Below are 22,557 nucleotides of genomic sequence, written 5' to 3'. Positions count from 1 at the left end.
AATAGGATAGTGAAGATGATATTTGGTATGTTTTCCTTTATTGGTCAGAGCATTGAGTGTAGGATTTGGGAGGTCATGTTGTGGTTGTACAGTACATTGGTTAGGCTATCTTTGGAGTATGGCATGCAGTTCTGGTCTCCCTCCTATTGAAAGGATGTTGTGAAAGTGATTCAAAAAAGATTTACATGAATGTTGCCAGGGTTGGAGGTTTGAGCTATTGGGAGAGGCTGAATAGGCTGGGGCTATTTTCCCTGGAGCATCAGAGGCTGAGGGGTGACCTTAGAGAGGTTTATAAAATCATGAGGGGCATAGATAGGATAAATAGCCAAGGTCTTTTCCCTGGGGTGTGGAAGTCCAAAACTAGAGGCCATATGTTTAAGGTTAGAGGGGAAAGATTTAAAAGGACTAAGGGGCAACCTTTTCACATAGACGGTGGTGTGTGTATGGAATGAGCTACCAGAGAAGGTGGTGGAGGCTGGTACAGTTACAACACTTAAGAGGAATCTGGATGGGTATATGAATAGGAAGGGTTTAGAGGGAAATGGGCCAAATGCTAGTAGGTGGGACTAGATTAGGTTAGGATATCTGGTGGACATGGATGAGTTAGACCGAAGGGTCTGTTTCTGTACTGTACATCTCTATGACTCTACTTTTGGACATTGGAACAATTTAGAGAAGGTTCACTTGGCTGATCCTGGATATGGAGGGATTTTGATATTAAGAGAGGTTGAGTACGTTGGGCTTGTACTATTTGGAGTTTAGGATAATGAGAAGAGATCTCATTGAAACATAAGATTATTAGATGGCTTGACAAGGTAGATGCAAAGATATTGTTTTTCCTTGTGGGAGAATCTAGGAACAAAAAGAGTATAATCACACAGTAAGAAAGAGGTCGCCCATTTAAACAGATGAAGACAATGTTGTTTTTCTCTCTCAGAGGATAGTGAATCTGTGAAATCTTTACTACAGAGGCTTGTTGAGGTAAGGTCATTCAATATATTGAAGGCTGAGATGGACAGATTTTTAACTCTTAAGGGATAAGGCAGGAAAGTGACTTTGAGGATTATCAGATCAGCCATGAACTTGAATGGCAGGAGAGACTTAATGGGCGAGATGTCAAAGAATGTGGTACTGGAAAAGCACAGCCAGTCAGGCACAATTCAAGGAGAAAGACAATCAATGTTTTGAGCCTAAGCTCTTCATCAGGAATGAGGTGTCCCAAAAGGGTTGAGAGATAAATGGAAAGTGAGGTGGGGGGGGGGAGGTTGTGGGGGGGGAGGTTGTGGGGGGGGGGGGGTGGGGGGGAGGTGGTTGGGTGTGGAAAGGTAGCTGAAGTTAGGGGTGAAGGTGATAGGTCGGAGAGGAGGATGGGGTGGATAGATGGCAAGGAAGATGGACAGGTAGGACAGATCAAGAGGGCGGTGCCAAGTTGTAAGGTTGGATCTTGGATAAGGTTGGGGAGGGGAATTGAGGAATCTTGTAAAATCCACATCAATCCCATGTGATTGGAGGGTCCCAAGGCACAAGATGAAGCGTTCTTCCTCTAGGCGTCAGGTGATTAGGGTTTGACAATGGAGGCTGCCCAGGACCTGCATGTCCTTGGTGGAGTGAGAGGGGGAGTTAAAGTGTTCAGCCATGGGATGGTGGAGTTGTTTTGTGCATGCCCCGGAGATATTCTCTGAAATGTTCCACAAGTCGGCATCCTGTCGCCCCCAATGTAAAGGAAACCACATCGAGAGCAACAGATACAGTAGATGACGTGTGGAAGTGAAGTTGAATCTCTGATGGATGTGGAAGGCTCCTTTGGGGCCTTGGATGGAGGTGAGAGGGGAGGTGTTGGCATAGGTTTTGCAATTCCTGCGGTGTCAGGGGAAGGTGCCCGGAGGGGAGTGTGGGTTGATGGGGGAGTGTGGACCTAACAAGAGAGTCGCAGAGGGAATGGTCTTTACGGAATGTGGATAGAGGTGGGGAGGGAAATACATTCCTGGTGGTGGGGTCTGTTTGTAGCTGGCAGAAATGGCAGAGGATAATGCGATGTATCCAGAGGTTGATGGGGTGGAAGGTGAAGACCAGGAGAGTTCTGTCCCAACCCCATCCCATTTATCTCTCAGGCCCCTTGGGACACCCCCTTATTCCTGATGAAGAGCTTATACTTGAAATGTCGACTCTCCTACTCCTCAGATGCTGCCTGACCGGCTGTGCTTTTACAGGACCACACTCTTCCACTCTAATCTCCAGCATCTGCAGTCCTCACTTTTCCCCTTGATGGACCAGATGGCTTATTTCTGCTCTTATATCTTAGAATCATAAAATCATAGAATCCCTACAGTGTGGAAACAGGCCATTTGGCACAAGTCTAGACCAACACTCTGAAGAGTAACCCACCCAGACCTATTCCCCAACCCAATACTCTACTTTTACTCCCGATTAATGCACCTAACCTACACATCCCTGAACACTATAGGCAATTTAGTATGGCCAATTCACCTAACCTGCACACCTAAGACCCACATCTTATGGTCTTCTAGCTCACCAGTTATGAAAGCCACAACAACTTAACTCAGTCCACAACTCTCAACAGCATCTAGAACTGATGGAGTCTTCAGTTCCTGACCCGAACATCAAATTAAAAAGCCTGCTGTTTTCAGACAGATGGCCTTCCCTCTACTCAGATTAAAACAAAAGACAATGGCACCACGTTAGGTTGTAGGTGAACTTCCTGAATAAATTTAACTGCCCCCTCATCCACCCATTTGCTCAGTTTCCTTGATCTGCTGGAGTTAAAAGAACATCTATGGTTTCTGTTACAATCTGTTCTCCCAGAAACTTCAATGTAAAATTGTTCAGTTTTAAGGATACCATTATAAGTGAAATAATTCATGATCCTTCAATATTACAACTATCTACATAACAGATTAGGGAAAAATATGCACTTCAGTTCGACAAACAGAATTTTGTTTCCAAAATACAAGATCACATGAGAGTTGAAGTACGGTTTGTTAATTTAAACCACATTGTATTTGCTTTCAGCAGATGTATTCTAGGAGTGGGAGAAGTTCAATTTTAGTTTGCATTAATACCAAAATCCATACAATTGAAACTGGGAAGCACAATGCTGAGATCATAGTTTCAATTCCTTTCCCATTTGCTGTCATTGATTTTTTCAAAATTTGATTTGGGAAGTTATAGCCGTTTAATAGAAAGAAGGCCTCCTGCATGTGTGAACTGACAGTGCTTTTTCATACACTGCATGTTATCAGTAATGGCTAGAATCCCTCAGGCCAAGAAAAATGGGTTTAAATTGCTGTGATTGGTTATAATCAGCACCTCTAATTGAAACAGCCTGTGTTACTAGGGAATTCTGGGATGTCTGGCAGGCTCCCAAGAATGTCCAGAATGTTAGCTTTTTTCTGCACATCTTACATCAGCTTAGTTCATGTGACAGAGAAAGTACGGAATTCTAAGAAACTTCAGACCAAAGACAGATCAGTGTAGTACATTCAGACAGACAATTAAACAAGTTATTCTGGACACCCATGTTGAGGAGAGTGGTCTTTGTCTGAAAGGTAAGCTCTCTTTTTAAATCCTTTGTGACAGCTCTGTACTGGATGTCTAATCTTTTTGTCTAAACCGGGAATATCTTACTACATTTTAACAGAAGTGAAGATAAATCATGGCTAATTAAAACCCAACAAAAGACGAAGAGCAAACACATCTTTTGTAGTTCTCCTTTCAAGGATACGTTAGTACTGAAAACTGTGGAAAAAAAAATAAAAGTTTTGTGGTCAAACTACAACTTTTTTTTTAAGCTGTCTGCATGGCAGGCATAACCAGATGATCATCGAGAGCACCAGAGCTCCAGTGCTTGATGTGTGTCCAGATGCAGATTTCACTGATTCTTAACATTCAAGCATCATGAAGCTTTCGAATTATGGACATTGTATGTGCAACCCTCTCAGAGCATTGTTTGCATTTAGAATACTCTGCCTTAAAAAAAAAAGTGGATGCAGAATCTTTTTTTTTTAAGAAAGTCAGAGATATATAGATTCTCAAATTACCAAGGGATGAAAGTTTATCGAGGCTATGTAGGAATGTAGAGTTGTGATTAAAATCAAATCAGCCATGATCTTATTGAATGGTGGAGCAGGCTTGAAGGGCCAAGAGCCCTATTCTTGTTTCTTATTTGTATATTCATAACTTTTTTCCTAATCTGTGTCTACTTTTCTTCAATTGTATTATTGTTTTTACATGAATTGGCTGTATTTTCCTTATGACTTATTTATACAGTTGTTTAATAAGGATACATAGACTCTCCAGAATAGTGTTTCTGTGTATGTAGAACTAGTTTTACAAGATTTATTTTAATTTCCCAGCACATTGTTGCTGAGTGTCTTTGTAACTTTGGACTGAAAACCTGTACTTACAGGTCCAGAATTGTTCCAAAGCATAAATCCCCACAATGGTTGGAGTTGGCTAGTGAGGGTCTGGAAAACCCCTCAAGCATATGACTTATTTTTCTGGTTAATGACCCCACAGATTCAGGCTGGGATTAGTGCTATATTAATGTCAGATTAATGCCTTAATTTTTCAACAAATCTGAAAGTCAAATGATTTTACCCTCTATCCAAGTCCAAAGTATCTGCATTACTAATCATAGAATCTTTACCTCACAACAAAAGGCCATTCAACCCATAATGTCTGTGTTTGCTTTCTTAAGGGACAATTTAAGCACTGCCACACCTCTGTCCTCTTCCCATATTTCTTGTCTTCAGATATTCAGAAAACATTTATTTCCCAGGAAGCCATTCAGCCCCATTGTGTGCACCTACTGAAAAATGAACACCCCAGCCTAATCCAATTTTTGAGCATTTGGACCAGATCCATAGAGATAATAGTACTTGGGACATATACCCAGACACCTTTTAAATGAGTGGAAGGTTTCTGCTTCCACTATCCTTTCAGCCAATTAACAAGACTCCAATTATCTTTTGAAGAAAATAATTTTCTTCATTTACTCTGATCTTTTTACCAGTCACTTTTTAGATCTACCCTTCCAGCCATTGAGAACTCTGCTAAGGAATATAGCTTTTTCCATTCTTTTCTGACTCCTTTCAACTTTGTAATAATCAAACATTTCCTCAGCTGCTTCTGTTTACTCCAATTAAAACAATACTGGAAATACACAACCAATCAGGAATTGTCTGTGGAAGACAGAACAACTACCTTCTTAGGTTAAAGACTTATCAGTTTTGATTCCAGTTTTTAGCTTTTCTATTATCTGCAGCCATGATGCATGAAGTGCAGTGAACTAAATTGGTGTATGAAAGGAAAAAGAAGTGATCAAAGCAAGTGAAAAAGTCACTGTAAAGTAGTCAGGAATATGAAGCATATTAAACAAGATTTAGTAAAGACTCAAGGAGGAGAGTAGCTAAAGTAATCTGTGATCCCTTCAGGTAGAGAGAGGATAAATTATCATGGAGAATGGGGAGATGGCAGAATTTTTTTTTTTTAATTGTCTTCACAAGCAAAGACATGTCAAATGCTAGAAAAATCAGGGACAAATGAGTGAAGAACTTAAGGTAGTGAGTTAATTAATTTCAGTAGAATTAGAAAAGCTTAAAGCATTAAAAGCTAATAAAATCCCTGGGTCCAATAGTCTATATCATAAGATTCTAAAAAGAGAACAATAGATACAGGGAAATCAGATTTATAATTTTCCTTCCTAGGGCCTAGCCACTGCCTGTTTAGGTTGTAGTTAAGCAGGCCTTCCCTGGTAAAAGCATCACAAGTCTGTCACCAGCTCATCATAGAGTCAGAGAGATAAACAGACCCTTCGGTCCCACTCATCCACGCTGACCAGATATCCTAACCTAATCTAGTCCCACTTGCCAGAACCTGGCCCATATCCCACCAAACCCTTCCTATGCATACACCCACCCACCCATGCCTTTTAAATACTGTAATTGTACCAGCCTTCACTACTTCCTCTGACAGCTCATTCCATACACACACCACCCTCTGTGTGAAAAAGTTGCCCCTTGGGTCCCTTGTATATCTTTCCCTCCTCACCCTAATCAAATGCCCTCTAGTTCTGGACTCCCCCACCCCAAGGAAAATACCTTGTCTACTTATCCTATCCATGACCTTCATGATTTAATAAACCTCAGTGCCTCAAGACAATCTGACCATAAACATTCTTTCTCTCCACACATGCTACCAGGCATGCAGAGCTATTTCAAGAAATTTTTGTTTACGTTTCAGATTTCCAGCATGCGTAGTATTTTATCTCAGTTAAAGAATCTCAATGGGCAGTAAAATGGGAAGTGGCCTTGAACCTTCCTGTTCAGGTGGTTACTCTGCCCAATTCATTGTCCTTCTCATCTCTGAGTTTGTCACCTTGCAGAAGATTCTTCCCAACATTTTCATCATGGTCATTGAGTTGAAATGTTTAATTCTGTTTCTCTATCTATGAATGCTACCTGATCTGTTCAATCTTTCCAGCTTTTTTTATTACTATTTAGCAAGGAGTATCATCTTGCCTACTCCTTAGCGCAAAATAGCAATCTATTCATTCTCTTGTCATGCACTGCTATGAATATTGGGTTTAAATGTTTTCTAATCAACTCATTTAGAGACATTACGACACACTTTGAGGAGTAGTACTTGAAGCTGGAACTCCTAACCCAGAGGAAGAGAAGTTACCAATGCCATAGTTGCCCTTGATAAGTATTGCAGTAAAAATATACTCCATTTTCAATTTTGTTTTCCAAAGGGGAAATTAATTGATGACATAATGAGCCATTGAAATGTTTATATGGCAATAAGCTGTAGTACTTTATCTAATAGTTACTGTCATCCCTCATCAATCCCAGAGGCAAGGAATGATAAAGGACAATTTTAATGTACTCTGCCTCTCAGGTAGCTGAGGAGATCAGATGCAATGATGATTGTGGATTAGTGGAGAGTAATATTATGTCATAGAGGTCTACAGCACAGAAAAATGGCCTTCCAGACCATCAAGTCAGTGCCAGTCCAAACAAGCAACTAACTATTTAATTAGTATTGGTTGGTATGTAAAACTGGGATCCCACGGCCTTCATGCACAGTGACTTAAGTTAGAAGTACCTCATACTGAGTCAGTGGCAAGGGAGCAGAATGCATTATGCATGTCTCCCTTCATCACTTGCAATTCTGAAATGGAGAATGTTGTTATCATTCATTGGTTTGATGTTAAACACAGTCTGCCAAGACTGAGTTCAAAGTAAAATAATGTTTTGAGCTTAGCAGTGCTGCAATGAAAGCAAAAACCAGGCTGGATGGAATCAAACAGGAGCTTCACGAAAGATAAGCTGATGAAAATCTACTAAAGGGAACAATGTCTATAGAGTAGGCTGCATTGGGCTGAAAAATATGCAACTTGTCCACATTGTAAATAGCAACCTATAATAATCTCTTTCCAAACTTTACCTGAGCTGTTACTAATTGTTCCCCTGGAAGAGGCCTACTGTCAGAACAGTTACCTTTTACAATTTTGTAGTTTAAATGTGAGAATGTTATTCACTTGAAGATTTAAACCTGAACTTGCCTCTTGTTCATCAGTTGCTCAAATAGTTATTTAGCTCTTACTGCATTTGCAAATTCATTCCAGATGTGTTCATTTTGAATTAGTATCGTGATTTGTGAAAAAAGAATTTCAAACTTTCAGATCAAATTATATGGATTAATCTTCACATGAAATCTATTTTTATCACTATTAGGTTTATAATTTCTGTCACTTTCATGACTGTTTGGACAGGATGCTTTTAATTTACCTTTTGTTTTTAAATGCCATGGTCTAAAGCTATCAATCACAGCAATCAATTAGATTACCACAACTGCTGTACTGGAACAACTGGGATTTCCTGTTCCAGATATGAAGTGATTGTTCTGAGAACTGGCAATGTTTTTCTTGTTAAACCGTATAGACTGAGCAACTAGAACAGGAAGTGCTGGTAGGTCCAAAAGTGATTAAATAATCTGATCAGTTTGTATTAACTGTACTTGATATCATAATAGAAAACAAAGTTGAAAGCATGGTCTGATATTCCATTCAGGCCAATCACATGAATTGGACAGCACTGCCAGCTTGGCTTGTTGGCAGCACTTTTGTCACTGAGTTAGAAAGTTGTCACACTGCCATCTTTGGCTATGCTATTGGAGATGCTGTGTTGAGACATTAAGCTATTCCAGGTCTAACCTTACAATTAGGCACTGCCCTCATGACTTGTCCTACCTGTCGATCCTCCTTCCCACCTATCTGCTCCACCTTCCTCTCCAACTATCACCATTACCCTCACCTTCATCTACCTAATTGCACTCTCAGTGACCTCCCTCCCAGCCCCAGCACCAGCCCCACCCCCCTCCCATTTATCTCTCCACTCCCTCAGCTGACAAGCCTCATTCCCGATTAAGGGCTTTTGCCCGAAACGCCGATTCTCCTGCTCCTCGGATGCTGCCTGATCTGCTGAGCTTTTCCAGCACCTGACTGTTGACTCTGATCTGCAGTACGCACTTTCTCCACATTAAGCTATCTGCCTTGTCTGATGGAAGTAAAAGATTTGGTACCGCTATTCAAAGAAAAAGGGATCTCTCCCATAGAGCCAGCCAGTATTTATCCTGCATACAACACCAAAAAAAAATCTTGCCAGTTATTTAATTACTGTTTGAGGCTTTGCTGTTTACAATTGGCAGCCATGTTGCCATCATTACAACAGTGACCTTGCTTCTAAAATACTGCTTTGGCTGTGAAGCGCTTTGAGATATTGTGGAGGAAATGATAGTTATTGGTTTTTAAAATCTCACACCTAATTAGCTTAAGTCAGCATCAATGTTTTTCCTGATTACTCTCCTGTGAAAGACATTGAGATATTTTAGTTTTGTAAAGGTGCCTTATAAATACTAGTTTTGAAGCAGCAATATTCAATCAAGTTAATTTTGTTTTACCGGTGTAGGAATCTTATTTTCTGTCTCAGTTGAAAACAGGCTGAAGTGATCTGAGCATAGCAACTTAAGAGTTTTATTTCATCTTTCCCTTGTATGGAAAGAAGTCCACTCCCCACCAAGATGTTCCCCACACTCTCCCATAGATTGGAAACTCAGCAGAATGAGGGATCAGTCTTTGGAACACCACATTAGGCAGTATAAAGCTAAAGTTCTCAATAACATAATGACTGTAAAAATTAATTTGTAGTTCTGAACATGTTATATTTTGAAGTTATTCTGAAACATTTTAAAGCTTGTTAAAAGACATCATTTCATTGATGAGCCCAATTCAATTTGAATCACGACTGCCAACATAATTTCATTGCTATGAATTAAAACAGATAACCATTTAATTCATCCTACGAGCATAATATTTTTTACTTTATGTATAAAATGGTCAATTCCCAGTTGGAAAGAAACAACTTACATTTATAGAGCAGAGTACTAACATTAGATCCTTCCAATATACTTCATAGTAAATAAGGTAACATTTGGTCTGCTGCAGCTACTATTCAAGTAAAAACAGAATCCAACATGTACAACAAGATCCTGCAAATAGCAAAAGTCAAAGCTTGATCTATGTACAAAGGTGATCCAGCCATTCAGCCAGAAAATAGAAGGTAAGAGCCCACACTATTATGTAATTTGTAGATTTAAGCAAACAATGGATAATTGTTTTGTTAACAGAGGTTAGAGTCATAGAGATGTACAGCATGGAAACAGACCCTCCAGTCCAACCTGTCCATGCCGACCAGATATCCCAACCCAATCTAGTCCCAACTGCCAGCACCCAGCCCATATCCCTCCAAACCCTTCCTATTCATATACCCATCCAAATGCCTCTTAAATGTTGCAATTATACCAGCCTCCACCACATTCTCTGGCAGCTCATTCCATACACATACCACCCTCTGCGTGAAAAAGTTGCCCCTTGGGTCTCTTTTGTACCTTTCCCCCCTCACCCTAAACCTATGCCCTCTAGTTCTGGACTCCCCGATCCCAGGGAAAAGACTTTGTCTATTTATCCTATCCATGCCCCTCATAATTTTGTAAACCTCTATAAGGTCACCCTTCAGCCTCCAACGCTCCAGGGAAAACAGCCCCAGCTTGTTCGGCCTCTCCCTGTAGCTCAGATCCTCCAATCCTGGCAACATCCTTGTAAATCTTTTCTGAACCCTTTCAAGTTTCACAACATCTTTCCGATAGGAAGGAGACCAGAATTGCACGCAATATTCCAACAGTGGCCTAACCAATGCCCGGTACAGCCGCAACATGACCTCCCAACTCCTGTACTCAATATTCTGACCAATAAAGGAAAGCAAACCAAACACCTTCTTCACTATCCTATCTACCTGTGATTCCACTTTCAAGGACCTGTGAACCTGCACTCCAAGGTCTCTTTGTTCAACAACACTCCCTAGGACCTTACCATTAAATGCATAAGTCCTGCTAAGATTTGCTTTCCCAAAATGCAGCACCTCGCATTTATCTGAATTAAACTCCATCTGCCACTTCTCAGCTCATTGGCCCATCAGGTCCAGATCCTGTTGTAATCTGAGGTAACCTTCTTCGCTGTCCACTACACCTCCAATTTGGATGTCATCTGCAAACTTACTAACTGTACCTCTTATGCTTATGTTGAACAACTTGTTTACTTACAACATCACTTTAGCAACAAAATAAGGTTCTCCAGTTAATTGCTTCCTATTCAGTGATTCACTATAAATTCTGAAATTGGCAAATAAAACCAAACCATTAGGTACTTAGTATATTGCTGCAGCAAAAGATATGGTAGTGTTACCTGACTAGCAATCTGGAGTTAGGAAATCCAGCCTGGAAGACTGGGAATTTAAATTCAATCTAATCTGGAGATCTAAAAAAGAATCTGCTCTCAGTAATGATGACCAAGAATCTAGTGAGTTGCTGTAAAAAGCCAACTGGTTGAATCAGTAATTTAGGGACATTGTGAAGAGGATATAGGAGGTTTAAAAAAAGACAAGGTAAAGAGATATCAATAAAGTGAATGTGCAAAGATGAGACAAACTGAGTATTGAGGGGAAAACGTGGAATAATCTGTTTTGGCAGCAAGTATGAAAAGGAAGCACGTTGTCTAAAATAGTGAAGGCCAAAATACCACTGAGATGCAGAGGGATCTGGGTGACCTTATGAATGAATCCAGAAAAGGTTAGCATGCAGATAAAGCAAGTGATATGGAAAACTAGTAGAATGTTATAATTTATCACAAAGGGAAATGATTACAAAAGTAGGGAGATCATATTTCTGCACACTGGTGAGGCCCCATCAAAAGTACTGTGTAAACTATTGGTCACCATATTTAAGAAAGGATGTAAATATGTTGAAGGCAGTTTGGAGGTTTACTAGCCTATTAATTAGAATGGGCAGATTATCTGATGAGGGAAGATCAGACAGGCTGGGCTTGTACCTGCCAGAGTTCAGTGTATTGGCAATTTGATTGAAAAGGTATAAGCTCCTGAGAAATCTTGATGGGGCAGTAATGAAGATGTTTCCTCATAATTAGGTGGAAACGTGCATTTGTGGTTACAATCAAATGAACCTAATTCACCATTCAACAAGATCACAGCTCAAGAGCCTACTCCTGGATTTGCATGTAACTTTGTTGCCCTCACAAATCACAGAGGTGTGACTCTACACCTTCCAAGCATGCAGCTCCACTTTGTACATGATAGCTCTATGAAGTGGCCGCTCAACAAACTTATAATCTGTGTACTTGTTACAGGTACAAAAACAAAACCCTTCCGGATCCATAATAAGTGTTAGTCTCTTAAATGGCTTCTAAAAAGGCTTGGAAAATCAATTCTAGTTAATGACTTATCATAGCCACCTGGAGGCCAATCTGGGATAGGCATTGTTGGCCTCATCAGCAGTAAGACATTGGAGAAGAATTAGGCCATTTGGCCTATCAAGTCTGCTTCACCATTCAGTCATGGCAGATAGGTTTATCAATTCCATTTTCCTGCCCTCTCTCTGAAACCCATGATCCCCTTGACAATCTATCTTAAGTACATTCAAATGACTTGATCTCCAAAATCCTCTGCAGAGAGGAGTTCCACAGGTTAACCATCCTCTGGCAGAAGAAATTCCTCTCCACCTCAGTTTGAAAGAGTCATCCCTTCATTCTGAGGCTCGTCTCTCCTACTTATAGAAACATCTTCGCCATGTCCATTCTATCCAGGCTTCTTGGTATTCTGTAAGTTTCTGTCAGATTCCCTCCTATGCCTCTTGTCTCCATGTCATCTTTCTAAACTCCATCTTCTGTGCTGGACCCATGATTCTGGATTTCAATTTATTCTATCTTTTTCAAAAACCTTACAAACCATGAACCAGAAAAGTACCTTCTCCCCTCTGTACCAAATTCACTAGAGCTACATCTCACTCTGGAAATGTTCTCTCTTTCTTGACTATATGAAACTTACTGATCATGCACTTTCAAAAGACTTCCTCTAAAAGAGAGCTCAGGTAAGTGAGATGACCCTTGCTAATTAAGCTTCACTAGCAGTTAACACCCATTAAAGTTCTATTCAGGCTTTAGGTGATAACTGCCTCTCAGGCAGCTACCTTTTTAACTTTATTAAATAGACTACTAAATTTTAAACTTTTAAAACAGAGAAAGAAAAGAGTATCCATTCTATTTCCATACAACCTCCAATTCCCTGCCCTTGTGAAGCTTACTGATATCCCTATCCTTTTAATGAACTTTTAAAAATCAGCAGCTTCATTTCTAGTTAGGCAATGTTGTGGAACACTGGATTAGTGGTGCTGGAAGAGCACAGCAGTTCAGGCAGCATCCAACGAGCAGTGAAATCAACGTTTCGGGCAAAAGCCCTTATTCCTGATGAAGGGCTTTTGCCCGAAACGTTGATTTCACTGCTTGTTGGATGCTGCCTGAACTGCTGTGCTCTTCCAGCACCACTAATCCAGTATTTGATTTTCAGCATCTGCAGTCATTGTTTTTACCTTTTTACAATGTTGTGGAACAGTCAGGATTGAAGGAATTTGTTTATTTGCAAAGACTTGGCTCATTCAAAACTAAAGCATGCAATTCATTTAAATTTACACAGGATTGAAGATGTCAAAATCCCAAAGTCCTGTCAAAATGTTGTTTTATTGTTCTGCATTCTTGGACGCCTCATGTGCTCAATTATGTTCGCAACTCATAGACTCTGACAAGATATGTCTGCTAATTTGAATGACAATGTAAAGACACACAATTATCACTAATGCACAAAGTATTGCCTGTGTCATTGCAATGTAAAAACATAATATAAAAGACATAAAAATTCATCTCGGCTTCATTAATGTGGCACTCCAATCTTCCAACAGCTCATTTGATGAAATGGTATTGTTTAGTTTCCAATCTGTGGTTTTGAGAAGAAGCCAGAAAAAGAGAAAAATAAAATTGTTTCATTCAGTTGCTGGCATGTTTCCTATTGAACTAATTATTTGAAAACTCTATTTAGCATGTAAATTGTCCAGATCTCTTGAAAAACAAACTTTTCTACAGTTATGTTTAGTGTCCGATGAACTACTCATAATTTTGTTATTGTGAATATCTTGTCAAAATTGTACTCTTGCTGCAGTGGGTAACTACATACACCATTTTGAAGCTTGCTTATACCATAATATTAATATGTCCCTTTTCTCCTCCTTATTTTATTCTATTTGACTTGCTTTCATCTTTCCTCGATTCTTCCACTCGAAAAAATGGAGCACTGTGCTTCTAATAATATTCATCATCAATAAAGGTGCAGTTGAGTTTTCTCTACCTATGCCTTTCTCACTATCCCTCACACTTTCATATGTCAAAACTATGCTTCAACCAGCCAAATGAATTAAAAGTGCCCTGTATTTATCTATCATTCCTAACAAGACACTAATTATAAAATTTGCTGTCTGGAGATTGAGTGTGAACCTACATTCTAGTAAGGTGTGGAATTGTGTCATACCAAGGGTTGATAATTTACAGTGAAGTTTGTATTTGCGTTTCTATATAAGGTAGCCCTTCAGATTTTATATAAAATATTAGTGAGGAGTCAATGCTCTTTGACTGGATTCCTTACAGTGTAGAAACAGGCCCTTCAGCCCAACAAGTCCACATGACCCTCCGAAGAGTAACCCACCCAGACCCATTTGCCTCTGACTAATACACCTAGCTCTATGGGCAATTTTGCATGGCCAATTCACCTGACCTGCACATCTTTGGACTGTGGGAGGAAACCAGAGCACCCGGAGGAAACCCACACAGACATGGGAAGAATATGCAAACTTCACACAGACAATTGCCTGAGGCTGGAATCAAACCTGGGTCCCTGGTGCTGTGAGGCAGCAGTGTTAACCACTGAGCCACCGTGCCGCCCAAAACGTATTTTGAATACACCAGCATTGATGATGATCTGGTCCATGGCGGTCTTTACTCCATTTGTTCCATGTTGCCTGTAACATAACTGTAATATCCACATTGGAACTGTACTGAACTTGTCTCATGATGGCCCACATTGTAACAGCCCCTGTGATTTTTTAAGTGTAATCAGCTGCTGCAACATATGAACTCCTTGGCGAGCAGGAGTTAAAATGTCACTTTTAATGAGCTATGCAAATATTTGATGAGCTGATATGAAAGCTTATGTTTTAATTATAAAATAGACAATGTGCCATGATGCAAGGACCTTGTTTGTAAACATAAAGTCTCCACATTTCTGAAATGGAATACTGCTGTGAACGTGTGAATATCTTCACAATGAACTTGAATCCGAAGTGCCTTTAGAAAGCAAGTTTATTTGGATATGAAATTTGATAACCCCCAAAAAGGACGTGGAGCATACAATGTGCAATTCAGCTGTGTCTAATGCTTCTGACATAGTCAGCATGAAAATGTTGTGTTTGTTGCGCATTGATTGTAATGTGCACTCAGCGTGCTGTTGTGTGGCTGCATGCCTCAAAATACAATCATGAGTGGTTCACTTCTGGTACTTAAATCTATTCTACTGTTCGTAAAAGGAAGATGTGTTTTGACTGTAGTAGGTAGTGGAAGGTGTTCTAAAAATGATTCTTCATTGGGAATGTCATGATAGTGCCATAGCATTGCATAGGGTAACCTCAAAGATCGTCAGTTGCTGCTATAGAACTATTGGGTGGAGGAGGTGGCGAGCAGGACATAGCTGCTGAGGTTGAGGAGACTCTCCTGACAAGCCTAGAGGAGATAATGGATCCAGATAACCAAGTTGATTAATTCCAGGAATCAAGACCCAAATGCCTGGACATATTGCTGCAAGACATTCATTTTTCCCACCTAAGTACTCCAGCCTCCTATCTGACCTATCGCCATCACCCCCTCCACCTATATCTACCTATTGTCTTCCCCCCCCCACCGGCCCCACCACCCCATCCTCCTATTTATCACTCAGCCCCCTTCCCCCACCCAATAAAAGCATTATGCCTGAATCGCGACTCCTCTGCTCCTCGGATGCTGCCTGACTTGCTGTCCTTTTCCAGCGCCACACCTTTCAACTCTGATCTCCAGCATCTGCAGTCTTCACTTTCTCTCTTTCATCCTCACTTGCTTGTTTATTTTCCCCATTATATGATCTAAAATGTTCCCCTCAACCATTGTCTGTCAAAGCAGATTCCATGTACTTTCCACTCTGGAAATTATTTGCTTTCTGCATTCTCTCTCTTGGTGACTATCTTATATTGATGGCTTCTAGTCATACTCTTTCCCACAAGAGAAAACATTTCCTCTGCACATTCTCCCTGTATCTCCATGGGTTTCCAGCAGGTGCTCCGGTTTCCTCCCACAATCCAAAAATGTGCAGGTTAGGTGAATTGGCCATGCCAAATTTCCCATAGTGTTCAGGGATGTGTAGATTAGGTGCATTAGTCAGAGATAAATGTAGCGTAATAGGGTAGGGGAATGGGTCTTGGTGGGTTACTCTTCGGAGGGTCACTGTAGACTTGTTGGGCCAAATGGCCTGTATCCACATTGTAGGGATTCTATGATCACATACCAGTGAGCAAGGTCAGGGAACCCATCGTCAACTATTCGAATAAGAGCACCTCTAGCTTCAGATGCTGCTCAATGTTTACCAGGTAAATATACATATGTTGAATTAGGCAGCAAAAGATTGAGATTTAAAAGGATTTGATTGTAAATCTTTAGTTTAGTACAAATACTCGCATCCACCCTTTCCTTGTAAGGAAGAACCCAGCTCTTTTGCTTTCCTTTCCTTTTTAATGATCTGAATGAGCATGTTCAGTATGGACATCTGAACGGAAAATTGTTTGATGAATCTGTTGGAGCTTTCTGAGGAGGTCATTATCAAAGGGAAGTCGATAGACATTGTGGATATTTTTAATCAACCTGTTCAGAGGTGTTATGACACACCTCTGGAGCATATAGGATTTAAACCTGGTCCTTCTAGCTCAGAGATAGGCATGTGACCAAATGCCAAAAGAATCCTGCTTTTTTTTTGTAAAACAGACACGCCACATATTTAACAAATTACATAAATGAAGAATGTTTTTTAAAAAAAATCTTTAATCTACTTGTTCAGATGTATTTTTACACTCTTCTGCAGCAGCTGGGTCTTGAACTCAGGTTTCTCTCCATTTTGCAGAAGCAAGTCAGCACATGACTGGGAGCAACAACACCTTTGGAGTGAGGATAGCCATGAGTGCATGTCCTCGTTCCCATGGTCGACACAATGCTTGTTAGCATTGGAGCAACCACAGCCGAGGCCACATTCAGTATGGGCTTTGAAACTATTGAGGATGATGGTGTATTCATTCCTAACCCAGCTCATCATATCCCATTTCTCTCTTATCCCACAATCTCTTATGATTAACCAACAGCAAACAGTGTAAGAATGCACCACTTGTTTTCTCGCACCAACCCTACTCTCATTGGTGTTTCCTCTTCGAACTGCAGCCTGGTCAGGCTGTGGTGAAAGAGGAAGAGCAGGAAGACTGTAATGAAGAAGAATACCATAGTCAATCTCACGCTCTAACTCAGATACTGTTCTGTGTACTTCATAGGATTGTTCAGACGCAGGGTCAGCATATGGCTGGACACTGGGCATGAAAGCCCTGCAGTCATGGCAGGCACCAAGCATATCAGTGGACACCTTATCATAGTGGGAACTCGCTTGTGGGTTTTTGCAGCAGAGAACTCAAATAAGATAACGGAGTGGCACGTTGGCTCTGTGGTCAGTACTGCTACGTCACCGCTAGGGACCAGGGTTCAATCCCAGCCTCGGCCGACTGTCTGTGTGGAGTTTGCACGTTCTCCCCATGTCTTTGTGGGTTTCCTCCAGGCGCTCCAGTTTCCTCCCACAGTCCAAACATGTGCAGGATAGGTAGATTGGCCGTGGGAAGTGCAGGGTTACAGAGATAGGGTAGGAGGGTGTGTCTGGGTGAGATACTCTTTGGAGAGTCAGTATGGACTTGTTGGGCTGAATGCTGGATTAGTGGTGCTGGAAGAGCACAGCAGTTCAGGCAGCATCCAACGAGCAGCGGATGCTGCCTGAACTGCTGTGCTCTTCCAGCACCACTAATCCAGTATTTGATTTTCAGCATCTGCAGTCATTGTTTTTATCTTGTTGGGCTGAATGACCTGTTTCCACACTATAGGGACTCTACAGAAAGGTAAAGTAAGTCATAGAAGAGTGGTGATGATTATGCACAATGGCACATTTGCAATCCACCCAGAAAGCCTCCGGCTATTGCCAAGGAATATGAATATGCCTGGCATCATGTTGTTATCAGAGTTTTGAAGAGCTTGAAGCCCATTTGGTATTGAAATGGTGGCTGACTCCATGAGCAGACTTGTTCTCCCAACTATGATGTAGTGTCTGATGGCTGATGTCTCAGCTTCAATCTCAGAAGCAGAAGGACCCCAATATCTAAGTGATGTAATGACATCTTAGACTGAGATCAGTCAAGCTGGGTTTACAACCACATAAGCTCAGTATGCAAGAGGTGCTTTCTCACACTGTTTGCTGTCGGTAAGAGATTGTTGGATAAGACATACCAAAACATCTAAATTACAACAAAAGACAACCGGCAAATAACCTAAAAGTAGTCGATTGTGCCTTTAAAAAGATCTGAGCAGAGATCCTTCCTGCAGCTGAACACATGTTCAGCAATATGAGGTCAAGAAAAGGAATTAGTTTGGTCATTAGGAATGATCATTGATATCAAACTGACATTACAGTGAGCATGACAAGTGTGCGTGCATGCTATGAATACAACTTTGGAGGCCAAACAACACTGAATTATAGTGCCTGTGATTTCTATATGTAGAACAGAAAAGGTGGAAGGTGATTACTACAACTGAACAGTGCACTCAGTAGAGCATATATTTCTGCCAGGCTATTTCAATTCAATATTACAATGCAACTCGTCCTTGAAGCTATTCATAGCCTGGCTGAACTACAAAACTGAAACAAAAAATATTTCAAGAGCTTCCATCTCAATGAAGAGGCTTCGGGCTAATCCACACCCAACAACCTGCACTGAAAACTCCACTCCTGTTTTGACAACTGTGACAAATTCCACCACAGTGTCCAAAATAATTCTCAATGTTCTTTCTTCTAAAGAAAATAGTAAATTTGCCTTATCTCTCAATATTAACATATCCTTTACAGAAAATCCAGACTCTGCATCTGGATGTGCCCAAAAGTAATCAATGTTTCCCATCTGTGTATCAAGTTTTGTTGAAATTGCTGCACAGTTTTGAAATATATTGTTTACAGACTAACAAACAAGGGTTAAAACATTATCCCTATGCTCCTCCATGCTGGAGGTAATAAGTGGACCAATCATTGTTTATGGAACTAATCAAAGATGGAAAAGGATTCAATATCTATTATTCCAAGTCAATTGCATCTGGTATCATTCCCAAACAACATTTTGTGTCAATCCCATCTGTTAACAATTTTCTTCAGTTGTTAATTAGACCTTCATGATATTTATCATTTTAGAAAATTACACAATGTCTTGTTTTTTTTTGTAAATTATAAAACAAATAATAGTAAGGACAGAACGCTGCGTTTACTGATGCCAGCATTTGATGGATAATCAGACAGCAGGCGAGGAGCCAAGATAAGATTGGCACAGGCAAAGGTCTAAGTAAATATGTACCACAGGAACGTAAAGTTTGGCATAAAGCACATGATAATGGTGAATCACTGCATAATAATCTCATAGTTACACGCTGCCAAAATGAATGAATTTGCAGGGTAAATATATTGCGTTCTGAAGGTCACATGGATGAGGACATGATTTACATGTTTGCTACTCAAATTGTACCATTCCCATTCTGTTAGCAGCATTAAAATTCTTGAAAATTTCACTATGTTAAGCAATAGAAGATTTAGCAGGACAACTCATTATCATACTGGTATTACTGGTGCCAGGGCAGATTCAAGGCACAACTAATAATCCCAAGATTGAGGGTGGCAGTCAGAGGATGGTGGAGGATAAATATAAGAAGTCTACTTTTGTCGAATTATACTTATTAAGAGCTCAGGATAGGAAAGGAAGTTAGAACATAAAGTGAAAGTTCCGTTCTAGAACAAGAGGTATGACTAATCTGACAGTCATCTTGGTAGTACAGTACTGTATGTGGTAAAAATACTGTAACAGTTTACTCTTCTTTTGTTCTTAGAATAATCATGCATATCTTTGACTGAGTATAAAGAGATCGGAATCTAGGTCTTCCTTCATCAGTGAATTGCATCTATAAGTTACTTTATCAGGGCAACTTCACTTAAAGGATACATTGCCAGAATATTGTAACATTGTAAGAGTTGAATACTTGAGTACCCCAACACTTGTGTGATCATGTTTTTATTGACCATGAGAGCTTTCTTCTACTAAAATCCTGTCACATTTAAGAGCTTTTGTTCTTAAATACTAAGTCCCATCCTAAACATTTTTGTTACAAGTTGTACAGGTATGTTTAAAGTTGATTTATTTCTTTATAAAATATTGAAGCATGTCATCAGAGTGCCAGCGTTAGTTAAGAAGCCAAATTAAACAAATTAAAGACATTTTGAATCGCTCAAAGTAGGAGGTGACTTATTTCTCGACTTCAACAAGCAACAACTGCATTTTCAAGATTTTAGTGGGGTTCTCTTTTTTTTTAGTCAAATGTGAATCTACAGATTCATGCTAAATATAGATTAATAATCTCTGCGTGGTCTCTATCAGCATTACCTGATTGGCATACCTCAACTTTGTCATTAAAATTATACTATCAAGGCAAACATAGCCAAAGGTGTGCAAATAACATTATAATCCTGCCAAATCATGGAATGGTAACAGAACAGAAGAGATCCATTCAGTACATGCAGTCCAAATACTGGCACGCTGCAAGAGGAATTTAGTTTCTGACTGTAGTCCTGCATTTTTTTCCCATCAGTTATTTATCCAAATCCCATTTGTAAGCAGAAAGTGAATCTACTTCTATTTCTCTAGGTAGTACTTAATCACTTCCTGTGTTTAAAAAAAAAAGTCCTTTGTTTCTTTTGACAATCACTTTTTAAGTCTGATTCTTAACTCTTCTGCTGATGGATACAGTTTCTCTCCAAATACGCCAACCAGACCTTTCATGGTTTCAAGTCTTTTTATTAACTATCCTCCCAACTTTCTTCCCTCTAAGAGGAACAAATCCGACGTTTCCAATCAAATCAAGCTATAGAATCATTCAGTCCTGGATCCATTCTCATGAATCTCTTTTTGGACCCTTTCTAAAACGTTCATAACTTTCCTAAAGTGCAGTTTACCAGTCGAGGACACAACTGTCCTGTTCAGGTTGAACCAGGGTTTTATAATAAAAGTAAAATAGAGTTTTATTTTAATTGTATCAGTGACTTGTCTACAGTAAGGCACCAAAGTCCTTTGACTTCGAGACTATGGAAAAGGATGCTTCTGGTTTGAGTGACGGTAGGGAATTTAGATTGAAAACTCTTCTGCTAATCATCTACTCTACCAAAATTGCCCTTCAATTTTCTATAGAAAATCATCTACTGTCTATCTTTTCGTGCTTAGGGCTATGATTGCTGGTTGCCAGGTTATGTAGGGAAATACCATCTCAATGATGGATGAAAGCTGACATGAGCTCCCTGATGGCACTGAGGCTCAATTGCTGTATTAAAGGAATATAACCAAACTAGTCCTCTTCCCTTCCTCGGAGCTTAATGGTTTCAATGTAAGCATAGGAGGTAAAGAAGGAAGCTTTTCATTGTGTCTCCAGATTGTATTTCCAAAGTTCAATTTTTTTTTGGTCTGGGACAGAAACTACAGATGCATCCTGAAAAGGCACAAAGACAAAGTCTTTTCCCTGGGTTGGGGGAGTCCAGAACCAGAGGTGAGAGGGGAAAGATATAAAAGGGACCTAAAGGGCAACTTTTCCATGCAGAGGATGGTATGTGTATGGAATGAGCTGCAAGAGGAAGTGGAGGAGGCTGGTACAATTGAAACATTTAAAAGGCATCTGGATGCATATATGAATAGGAAGGGTTTGGAGGGATATGGGCTGGGTGCTGGCAGGTGAGACTAGATTGGATTGGGATATCTGGTCAGCATGGACAAGTTGGACCAAAGGGTCTGTTTCTGTGCTGTACATGTCTATGACTCTATGACTCCATAAGCCTGCCTCAGGATAGCAAATCTTACCAATTCTGCAAAACCTACATAGTATGTTGGACAGCTGCATATTCCCCATTTTCTTTTCTCTTCGCAAGTCATCCACAACGTGTGTGTGTGTGTGTGTTTTTTTTCAACACCATATGCAGCAGATCACTGCCAGAATGATAAATCTTTGATTTCATAGAATGCCACATGATGCAACAGACCAATTAAAACTGATTTTAAAATAACTTCAGATGTTCCCTTCAATGATGATCAATGGAATCAGAACATCCTGTTACTAAGTTTGTACAACTCTATTGTACCATTTTTGTTTTTATTTGTATCAGCTCAAGTTCACCAATATTGGTATAATTTTTACAAGATATATGTGTACTGTTGTTGCGTATGATGCACGTGTACTTAAGGGGGTGTATTTTAAACTGCTATCAATCATGACCCACCTCTAGGTAGGATGTAGTGCAGTCATCCCCTGATTCTTTACTCAGAATACAGGAGCAGAACTCCAAGACAAGTGTGTCTATGAAGCCTTCCAAGCAACACTATATCTATGTGTTCTTATGTTCTTATGGAACCCACATTTTATTTTACATTCCTTGGGTATTTATTGGTACTTTCACCTAAAAAAGAAGAACATAACGTCTGTGCAATAGATCTTGTCACCATGCCAACTCTACTACTTTTCTAAAGTTAACTTTTCTGAAGTTACTGCCAGTTCCTTCTCGAAAGCTAACCCTGCACAAAGAAACCTCATTCAAATATGATGAATATCAAAAGTTGCCAAAAAGATTACTAGGGGAAAGTAAGCAAGGAAGAGAAAAGTTCATTTACAAATTATCCATTTATATT

At 40.0% G+C, this 22,557-nt stretch overlaps 1 protein-coding gene across 1 annotated transcript in view; it reads left to right on the top strand.

The window, feature by feature from the left end:
• The first annotated feature begins 3,377 nt into the window (after positions 1-3,377).
• LOC140479660 (discoidin domain-containing receptor 2-like) overlaps positions 3,378-22,557 on the top strand; it is a 155,610-nt gene continuing 136,430 nt past the window's right edge. The window contains exon 1 of the mRNA XM_072573604.1: positions 3,378-3,566. The gene's annotated coding sequence lies outside the window, so the exon portion shown is untranslated. The remainder of the gene's footprint in view (positions 3,567-22,557) is intronic.

This window comes from Chiloscyllium punctatum, chromosome 7 (assembly GCF_047496795.1).
Source record: "Chiloscyllium punctatum isolate Juve2018m chromosome 7, sChiPun1.3, whole genome shotgun sequence".
NCBI classification, from domain to species: Eukaryota; Metazoa; Chordata; class Chondrichthyes; order Orectolobiformes; family Hemiscylliidae; genus Chiloscyllium; species Chiloscyllium punctatum.
The sequence above is the reverse complement of the archived record's forward strand: the minus strand, read 5'-3'. Positions and strand labels throughout refer to the sequence as shown.